Here is a 10,482-nt window from a genome sequence, read left to right as displayed (position 1 = left end):
TGGCCCATCAGAGATGTGGCTCCACAGTCCTGAGTTGCAGACTCTACCTGCCAGCCCAAGTAAGTTTACGTCATAAGAGTTTGCTAGTTTTCAAACTTTGTGGAGCATTAATGGTGTGTGAGTCCCGTGTAATGCTCAGAATTCAGTATTTTAAATCGTACTGGATAGTGGCAAAGTAAGGAGACTGAAAAACATCAGCTTTACAGGGCAGCACAGTGCCAGTGATGATCATTCATTTTACTCAGTTAATTAATAATTATCAAGAATCTCCAATGTGCTGGATACTAGGAGTCCTGGGGAACCAAGCGGGGTAAAGACTGGACTTCTGACTGCAGGAATTTTCCAGTCTGGGAGACACACAACAATGGTGTGTTAAAGTGCCATTCCAGAGGATAGGTTTTTGCATGCTGGAAGAAGGGGGTCCCCAGCTCTGCTTAGGGTCTTATTTGAGCTGGGTATTAGGGGATGAGCAGGCATTTACCGGGCAGAGAAGACAGGTGAAGGCTTTGCAGGAGGCTGAAATAACTTGAGAAAAGGTAGTGAACGAGCTTGGTCAGCTGGGGAAGCGGGTTTGGAGTGGGGTGGGAAGGTGATGAGAAGATAAGGAGAATTGGGCCCAGGTTCTTGGTGCCGCCTAACGGGTTGGACCTTGTCCTGTAGGCTGCTAGGAAACCACTGGAGGCTTTGAAACATGAGAGAGATGTGATCAGATTGTGCTGTATAAATAGAATTCTAGAATGGGCTGGAGAGGTAAGAGCTGAGTCAGGGAGACCCGTTTAGGAGGTTCAGGATGGGAGAGGACGGGGCTCACACAGTGTGCTGCCTGTGACTGGGGATGGCAACGGGGGGTGGATTGAGAGGCACAACCGTGTAGGGGACAGATGGAGTGCGACATAGAAGGGAGAGAGAATAAAGGGTGTTTCCTGCTTGGGCAGCTGGGCCTTCAGGAGGAAGGAACAGAAAGGGGGTGAAGGGGATAGGATCAGGGGGAAGGGAAAAGATGGTGCTGGCTTTGGCAGTTTGAAGTGCCTTCCTAGGAGCCAGAAAGAGGCCCCCTTTAGAAAGGAATCCAGGTCCGGGAGCAGGGGACAGAGGTGTTTAGAAGACTTGGGTATGGGTGAGAATGCTGGGGGCGGGGAGCACCTAGGCATACGGTGGAAGCACCTCGAAGGAGGAGGAGGATGGAAGAGCAGCCAGGGAGATTGAGGCTCAGTCAGAGACACAGAAGAACCCAGAGAGACAAGATGAGACCCATAAGGGAGAGTTTCAGAGAAAAAACAGCCCATGAGAGAGTTGAATGCAGCACCAGGGCCAAATAGTGTTAGCATTCAAAAGTCTTAGTGTTTGGACTTGGCATGTTGGAGGCTGCCCATATTTTTGTTACTCAAAAGCCTGGTTGTGATAAATGATATTCATGGAGCATTGCCAGAAGGCTCTGTAGCTCTTCCATTCCTCTGGAGAGCTGATATCACTGGATCCAGCCAGACCGTCAGGATCTGGGTCCTTGGGCTGCCACGTCCTTGGGCTGCCCTGATCTGACCCCATGTAGAATCGCTTTTACTGAATTGCCCTTTGGTGTCCATTTTCATGGAGGGGCCTCTAAGAAAGTCATGCAAGAGGGTGACACGGCGGGAAGGGCTGATGTGCGCTGGGGCTCTGTCCGCGGGGTTGCTTACTGTCTCCTGTGACCACCCACGGGAGAAATAAACGTCTCTCAGAAAATCTGTATCCTGAACCACCAAGATGCTTTTATTTCATAGGAAATATAAACCTTATAACTGCTGGTATTTTCTTTCCTGCCTTGGTTACTGGGGAGCTCAAAGCCAAATTTGCAGTTGAAATTCAGTAAATATTAAGCAATTTAATAGTATGCATTTCTGTGTCCTAACCCTCCTTTTGTTCTTTTATTCCTCCTACCATAATTTCTTAGTCTATTTTAATAGTATAGTATTGTTTATGTTTTTATAAGCCACCTTAAATCCTTTTTGGATCTTGGAGTTGTATAAGAAAAAGAAGGAAGCCATTGATGAACTTTAGCCAAGTGTCCTTGGCAATAAATCTTCGGACAGATCATTTTTGGTTGAAATTGTAGAAACAACCCAAAGTGGTATCTGATCTCTTCATAGCCAGCTAGCAACAGCTACTTCTATGTAATAACTAGTAAATTACATGCAAGTTTCAGAATGTTCAAGGGGAAGTGCCTCTTGTCTATGCCATGTTCTAGTCAGCCTCATCTGGGGGCCTCACAGGCAGAGTGCTGAACTAAGGACCATGTGATAAGTATATTGCTTTGCTAACAGATGTTGCAAAGCACCGTCCAGCCATATCCAAGTGGACTCTGCGAGACTGGCAGGTCCTGTGACCTCGCTGAAATCAAGGTCTTAACAGAATAAAGGTGGGTGGATGGGTACTCAGTTCTGGGGCAGGGTTCAGCTGGCAGAGACATCATTACAACATGAAATCAGGACTTCAGGAGCTGAAGGGATCCTAGAGATCATGTAGGATTATCATCTGACAGATAATCCTCCTGAAATCAAGACTAGGCCCTGTATCCAGCATAGAGATGAATGGTTGGTTTTGTTTATGAAAGAGAGTGGTTTCTCTCTTTTTTTTAATTAATTAATTTATTTTTATTTGTTGATTTTTGGCTGCGTTGGGTCTTCGTTGCTGCGTGCGGGCTTTCTCTAGTTGTGGCGAGCTGGGGCTACTCTTTGTTGTGGTGCGCGGGCTTCTCACTGCGGTGGCTTCTCTTGTTTTGGAGCTCGGGCTCTAGGTGCGCGGGCTTCAGTAGTGTGGCATGTGGGCTCAATAGTTGTGGCTCGTGGGCTCAAGAGCGCAGACTCAGTAGTTGTGGCGCATGGGCTTAGTCGCCCTGCGGCATGTGGGATCTTCCTGGACCACGGCTCAAACCCGTGTCCCCTGCATTGGCAGGCAGATTCTTAACCACTGTGTCACCAGGGAAGCACGAGAGTGGTTTCTTGACTATCCAAACTGGTTTTTATTATCAACTGGATGGATTTGCAGTACCACCTGGGTCCAGAGCTATAAAGTTGTTAACTATGAAGTGATAGCATTTCTTTCCCAGTACGTCTTGCATATCAGCTCGTGGCAGTTTTGATAGCGGAGTTTCAGTAAAGTTTTCAATAGTGGCCTCCTCCTGGGATTAGTAGAGTCAGTGCAGACTGCAGAGGTAACTTTCACTGCACTAAGTAAGTGATGGAGTGGCCTATTGTTTGGAATGATACTGCAATAATGTCAGATCCCCAGCTAAGCCACCAAAACCTACTAAAACCACAGTATACCTTTAAGTGGATTAATTTAGGCCTAACCCTCTAGCCACCATGAGTCAACCTGGCAGACAGGAGCACTGCTCATTTGGGTCTTGTGAACAGGAACAGTTCCCACGCTTTTTCTCCCTTGCTGGTAAGGCTGATCACAGCTAATCAAGGTTATTGAGTACTAATGACGTGCCAGGTGCTATGCTGAATGCTTCACTTGCCTTATGTCATTTGATGCTTTTGTGTCCTCCATGAAGTAGGCACTGTTATTCCCTTTCAGGCAACTTGCCCAGTGGTGATGCAGCTAGTGAGAAGAACCAAAACAGAATCCAAGTCCATCTGTCACTAATCCTGTCCTCCTCACCAGTGGACGACACCACCACCCACTTCTCTTTGTGGCGGCCCAGGGAAACTGGGTGTCTATGCTCCCTGGTCTGAGTCCAGGATTCTGGTGAGATGAGGAATGGGGAAGGAGGACTACCCTCTTGGGATAGGGGCTTTCCACAGCCATTCTGTCTCTTTGGGTTTTTTTTCTGTCTCCAGAAAAAAATATCCCAGAAATGGCTTACCTGTCCCCTTTCCACTGCCACCTATTTATTGCCTCCAATCAGGGCTTCTCTCTTTGCTCCTGGAACAGACTGCTCAGTCATGCTCCTACCCTCCTGTCCTTAAAGTCAGCATAAAGTCCTCTTCAGGCTTTCTGAGAGTTCCTACAATAAGTAAGAGATGGAGAAAGCTGGAAAATGGTGAAGCTGTTACCTCAACAGATATATATATATATGTGTGTGTATATATGTATATCTCTCTATATTAATATTTACTATAGTATATTTTAACCTAGACCCTGAGAGTGAGAAAAATGGGCATGGATGCCAATGACAGGCCTTTGATTAACATCCAGGACTTAGAAAAATCTTCTGTTGCCTAGAAGAACTGTAGTTATGGGCATCTCAGCACAGGATCTGAGTGGGGGCTATCGGGGAGAATAGGGTTCCATGGGGCCAGAGTCATTCTGCATCCTGCCTCGTTACTGGCAGGGGGAAGGGAGGAACCTCAATCATTTGTGCTACCCACATGGATGAGTAGACTGGTCTAGTCAGCAGCCCAAGGGGAAGCAGGGGTAGTTTAGTCCAACAGTGGCCACTACTGTGTGCTCTGTGCTGCCAAGTTCAGGGGGTACAGAAACAACTAAAATGTGGTCCCTACTCTTGGCACTTACCTCTCGTAGAGGATACAGAGGCAGAAGAGAATAATTTCAGTTTCAGTAGGGTAAATGTTAAGATGGAGGTGAGCACAGAGGATGGGTCAGTAAGTCCAATGCTGAGGGGATATTTGAGCTGAGTCTTAATGGACAAGTAAGGGCCTGGTGAGGAGGTGGGAAGGATATGTCAGATGGAGGGAATGGCATCAACAAAACCATGGAAGGGTGAAATGCAGGTGTGGTGTATTCAGGGGAACTACAGAGAGTTTGGTTGGCAAATCTGAACACTTAGGAGACTGTTCCTGACACACAGTAGACCCTTAAATATCAGTTCAAAAAATGGAGTATATAGAGTATGAGAGATGAGCCTCTCATGGATGCCATTCATGGATGTCAATGGTTGTCAGCAATAATACACACTTGGAATTTATTGTGTGCTTTACTACATGCCAGGTGCATATGCTGAGTACTGTATATGTATTAGCTTAGTTAATTCTCACAAGAGCCTTAGGAGGTCAATATTAGTGTTCCTAGGTTTTGATGAGGAGAGCAAGGTCCAGAGAGGTTAAGTAAGTTGTTCAAGGTCACACAGCTAGAAAATTGTAGAACTGAGATTTGAAACCCTCAGAGTCTGATTTCAGAACCCGTCTTTTTTAAAAAATTGAGTTATAATTAACGTACAATATTATATTCATTTTCTGTGTACAACATAGTGATTCAATATGTTTATACATTATGAAATGATCACCACAGTAAGACCTGTTACCATCCGTCACCATACAAAGTAATTACAGTATTGTTGACTATATTCCCTATGTGTACATTTCATCCTCATGACATTTATTTTATAGCTGGAAGTTTGTACCTCACCTATTTCATTTGTACCCCCACTCCTTTCCTCTCTGGCAACCACCAGTTTGTTCTCTGTATCTATGACTCTGTTTTATTATGTTGGTTTATTTGCTTTGTTTTTTAGACATGTAAGTGAAATCATATGGTATTTGTTTTTCTCTGAGTTATTTTACCTTGCACAATACCCTCCAGGTCCACCCGTGTAGCTGCAGATGGCAAGATTTCATTTGTTTCTATGGCTGAGTAATAGTCCATTTTATATAGATTTATATACATACACCACATTCCTATTCATCTATCGATGGACACTTACATTGCTTCCATGTCTTGGCTATTGTAAATAGTGTTGCAATGAACATAGAGGTACACAGATCTTTTTGAATTAGTGTTTTTGTTTTCTTTAGTTAAATATCCAGAACCCATCTGCTTACCCACTGTCCCGTATTGCCTTTCTTTCTTTTTTTTTTTTTTTTTTGCGGTATGTGGGCCTCTCACTGTTGTGGCCTCTCCTGTTGCGGAGCACAGGCTCCGGACGCACAGGCCCAGCGGCCATGGCTCACGGGCCCAGCCGCTCCGCGGCATGTGGGATCTTCCCAGACCGGGGCACGAACCCGTTTCCCCTGCATCGGCAGGCGGACTCTCAACCACTGCGCCACCAGGGAAGCCCCCTCGTATTGCCTTTCTGAAGGACATGAAAATGATGATATGGTGAGATCTGCTTTTTTTTGTTTTTTTTCCTCCTCCTTTAGTTCGTTCGTTCTTTCTTTTTAACGTTTTTATTGGAGTATAATTGGTTACAATGGTGTGTTAGTTTCTGCTGTATAACAAAGTGAATCAGTTATACATATACATATATCCCCCTAACTCCTCCCTCTTGCATCTCCCTCCCACCCTCCCTATCCCACCCCTCTAGGTGGTCACAAAACACCAAGCTGATCTCCCTGTGCTATGCAATCTGCGTCTTTATTCCTGTTCTGCCCCTAGGTTCTTCACCACCATTTTTTTTCCTTTTTTTTTAGATTCCATATATATGTGTTCGCATACAGTGTTTGTTTTATCTCTTTCTGACTTACTTCACTCTGTATGACAGACTCTAGGGCATCCACCTCACTACAGATAACTCAATTTCATTTCTTTTTATGGCTGAGTAATATTCCATTGTATATTGAAGATGTGTGACATCTTCTTTATCCATTCATCTGTTGATGGACACTTAGGTTGCTTCCATGTCCTGGCTATTGTAAATAGAGCTGCAATGAACATTGTGGTACGTGACTCCTTTTGAATTATGGTTTTCTCAGGGTATATGCCCAGGAGTGGGATTGCTGGGTCGTATGGTAATTCTATTTTTAGTTTTTTAAGGAACCTCCATACTGTTCCATACATTCCCACCAACAGTGTATGAGGGTTCCCTTTTCTCCACACCCTCTCCAGCATTTATTGTTTGTGAGATCTGCTTTTTAAATACATAACACTGGCTGAAATGCAGAGGGTGGATTTAAGGGGGAAAGGAGGCTCAGGGGCCTGCCAGGGCTGTGTGAATCAGAGATGCTGTGTTCCTGGCCGTGCTTTTAGGGCCTTTGGGAGCGTGGCCGCTGGGGAAGCCACCTCTTAGGGGGACACTCCTGTGCTTCTTCCAGTGTCATCATCACCTTGTCTTACCTTGAGAATTCGAGGTTTAGAGAAATGTCATCCCAGTAGTACCATCTACCTTGCTTGAAGACAAGCTAGAGAGTCCTAATGGAAGTGGCAGGAAAACTATGTATGTCTCTGAACTCTTCGGCCTCCTTTTTCTTTTTCTTCTCTTTCTAAGTAGCAACATATATTTTTAAAAATTCATTAACCACTAAAAATAACAATAGCTCCAATGTTTGTGTGTTTTGTGTGCCAGCACTGTGTGTGTACTTACATCAATCTCAGTTAATCCTCATAACCCTGTGTATGTTGGTCTTAGAATTGGGGAAGCTGAGGGTCAGAGTGGTTGAATAACTTGCCAAAGTCACTCATTTAGAACGGAGTCGAACTGGCTTCTGATTCCAGAGCCCACTTCTTTTCCAGACAGTCTTTACCTACCCTCCTCCAATACACCCCACAAAAACAGCAACGCCGAGGCGCATCTAGGGGTGGTCCTGTCCTGTGGCTGGAGGTGTCACTTCCCCTGGCAAGTTCTGCCTTCTCGGTTTCTGTGGCTCTGTGTGTGGCGGTACAATCTTGTTCCCACATCATTTTTCCATTTCCTTCCTGACTTATCTGAGGAATTCGTACCTCCTACCCCTCCATCCTGGGGACACTCAGAAGGTTCTGTTGAGTTCCACCTGCAATTGTGGCTCCTTTTGGAAAAGGCCAGTCCGTGAGGTGGGATGGCCAGGTTTGCTGTGCGCTCCCTATGCATTTGGCTCTCAGAGTGGTGTGCCTAAGGTCTTTGTTTTTAATCCTAATAGTTCACATCTTTGCTTTCCGTGCTGCCCAGCGGGAGCCAGCTGGAGGTGGTGGCAAATCTTCCTTTAATTTCCACTGTGATGGATTCTTACTTCATGTAAAATGGTGTTTAATTTGTACACGTGCCCTGAGGCTTTACAAAAGCGAGCTCATTTGATTATTGTTGGAAATCAGTTTAGACTCCACAGTATGTTCAGCGGGTTGGACTCATGAAGCCCCATGGAGCCTGTGGCCCCATTAACAGGTACCAGAGTCCAAAAACTAAAATGTGGTGAGTTCTACAGCCCCATACCCTTAATTCCTTCCATAAAACAACAACAACAACATCTGTTTCATCTTCCTTCCTAAAAACTGACTTCTTTTTTACTTCCTTTTTAAAAACAGACTTCTTTTTAAAGAAGCCGCTTTTAATATTTTCCCTTAAGAGGGAAGAAGACAGTAATAGGTGATTATTTTTCGGCCCCCAGCTCCCACGTTTTTTCTCACTCACCCCGTTCTCTCCTTTATTCTCAGGCACGAGGACCCCCGCTTGATCCTCCTTCACTTTGCTTTCCACTTTCCCTCTCTCATTCCTTCTTGATTGCCCTGTACCAGTGGGACAAGATTCATATTACAGCAAGCCACTTTTTCTTTTCTTCCTTCTTGGGTAAGGAGTCACTTTTGTGGGGGCCTGTCAATCCCTAGCAAAGAGTGAGAGGACCAGAATGGCCATAGGGCAAAGTCCAAGGCCTGCAGCCTAGGCTCTCTGGGGCTTTTCCAGCACCAGGCAGCCTGGGATGTTGCTTGCAGGGTCTCTTTTTCTCTTTTTAAGTTCTGAGCTGTGGTGTGCAATGAATGTGTTTGTATGTGACATACTCACATTTAATGCAGACTATGAATGCTGATTTCTCCAAAGGTAGCTATGAATAAGTTTTGAGATTCACATTTGAAGCTGAGCATAACCAGAAACCCCTGCCGGTGAACTTTTTTTGGGTTTCCTACAGAAGAGGAGTGAGAAAAGAAATAATTCTACTCTGGGGAAAGGCATAATTTAGAAGCCGTCTGCATGTGTAAGAAAACAGACTCTGTGGCTGCTCTCTAAACCCAGACTAGCAGCCAGGGCTCATTGTTTCCTTTCCTTCCCTCAGCGTTTGTATAAGGCGAATGGGGCCAGTGCCCCTCCAGCTCCCCACCGGGCTGCTGAGGCTGTGGACTTCAGAAGTGGCTGGCCTGGGGCAAGCCTCCCGCTTGCTTCCCCTGCCTCCGTCTTTCCTGTTCCTTACCCCCTGACCTATCACCCCTTCCTTTCCTGGAAATACTGTCCTTCCTGAGAGTGGAACAGGAGTATTGGAAGGTTCAAGGATATTTCGGGAAACCCCAAGAGGGGTATTTAGCTCTTTCTACCACCTCTTCCACTTCAACACCCAACAACATTGGTCTACCATGGCTTTTTTTTTTTTTTTTTTTTTGCTTTACGCGGGCCTCTCACTGTTGTGGCCTCTCCCGTTGCGGAGCACAGGCTCCGGACGCGCAGGCTCAGCGGCCATGGCTCACGGGCCCAGCCGCTCCGCGGCATGTGGGATCTTCCCGGACCGGGGCACGAACCTGTGTCCCCTGCACTGGCAGGCGGACTCTCAACCACTGCGCCACCAGGGAAGCCCTGGGCTTTCATTTTGACCACTCACCTTCCACTTCCACTTCCACTTACACTGTGCCTGGGTGAGACGCAGGGGTTCTGATCCAAGGGGTCGTGTTACCTCTTGTTATGGCCAGGCCTATCTCTGAGGCAAAGCTGGGGAGGTTAATTCTCACCCCTGTATTCTTGAAGTATTTCTGTGATGTTCAGTTTAACCTGATTACTCATCTTTAAAATTAGTGGTGGGAGACCGAGCAGGGAAGACATTATGCCTGGGCCCCTGTAGGTCTGAACCCTTCAACAGTTGGACATCTTGGGGCTTCCCTGGTGGCGCAGTGGTTGAGGGTCTGCCTGCCCATGCGGAGGACGCAGGTTCGTGCCCCAGTCCGGGAAGATCCCACATGCCACGGAGCGGCTGGGCCCGTGAGTCATGGCCGCTGAGCCTGTACGTCCGGAGCCTGTGCTCCGTGATGGGAGAGGCCACGGCAGTGAGAGGCCCGCGTACCGCAAAAAAAAAAAAAAAAAAAAAACAGTTGGACATCTTGTGTAATTGGTCACCCTGGATATGGAGCTTGCTTGGCTCAGTTCCTCAAGGGACATGCAGGGTAAAGGATAGTGACCACTGCTGTCCTTCAGCCTAGTGCTGGCCAGTGGTGTTGGCCACTCAGGAAGCTCTGTGGAGTCCCAGGGGTATAGTGGCCTTCAGTGACATTATGGTGGGAAGGCTGTCGGGGAAGAGGGCAGCTTCCCTGCTGAAGATTCGGTTCCAGTGAGGTTCAGAGGAAAAAGAGGACTATGCTTTGTGGGCTTTCTCCAAGCATCCAGATGGATCCCAGGCATAATCCAGCAAGGAAGATCTGATTTTGTTTGTCTTCCTCCCCTGTCTCTCTAAATAATTTTATCTTCAAAGCATGACGCAGGCGTTAATTAACATTCTGGCTCTCCTGGGAGGTAGGCAAGTGGGAACGCCACCCCCGTTAGTGAAGCCCAGGGAATAGGTAGGTCCAGAAGCCTCAGGTATGTGAGCCACAGAGAAGCGGAGTGGATCTCACACCTTGGGGTTTTGCCCTCAGACCTCTACTTGGACATACCCTAGG

The sequence above is a fragment of the Mesoplodon densirostris genome, chromosome 18 (assembly GCF_025265405.1).
Source record: "Mesoplodon densirostris isolate mMesDen1 chromosome 18, mMesDen1 primary haplotype, whole genome shotgun sequence".
NCBI lineage: Eukaryota > Metazoa > Chordata > Mammalia > Artiodactyla > Ziphiidae > Mesoplodon > Mesoplodon densirostris.
Note: the sequence above shows the minus strand (reverse complement) of the source record.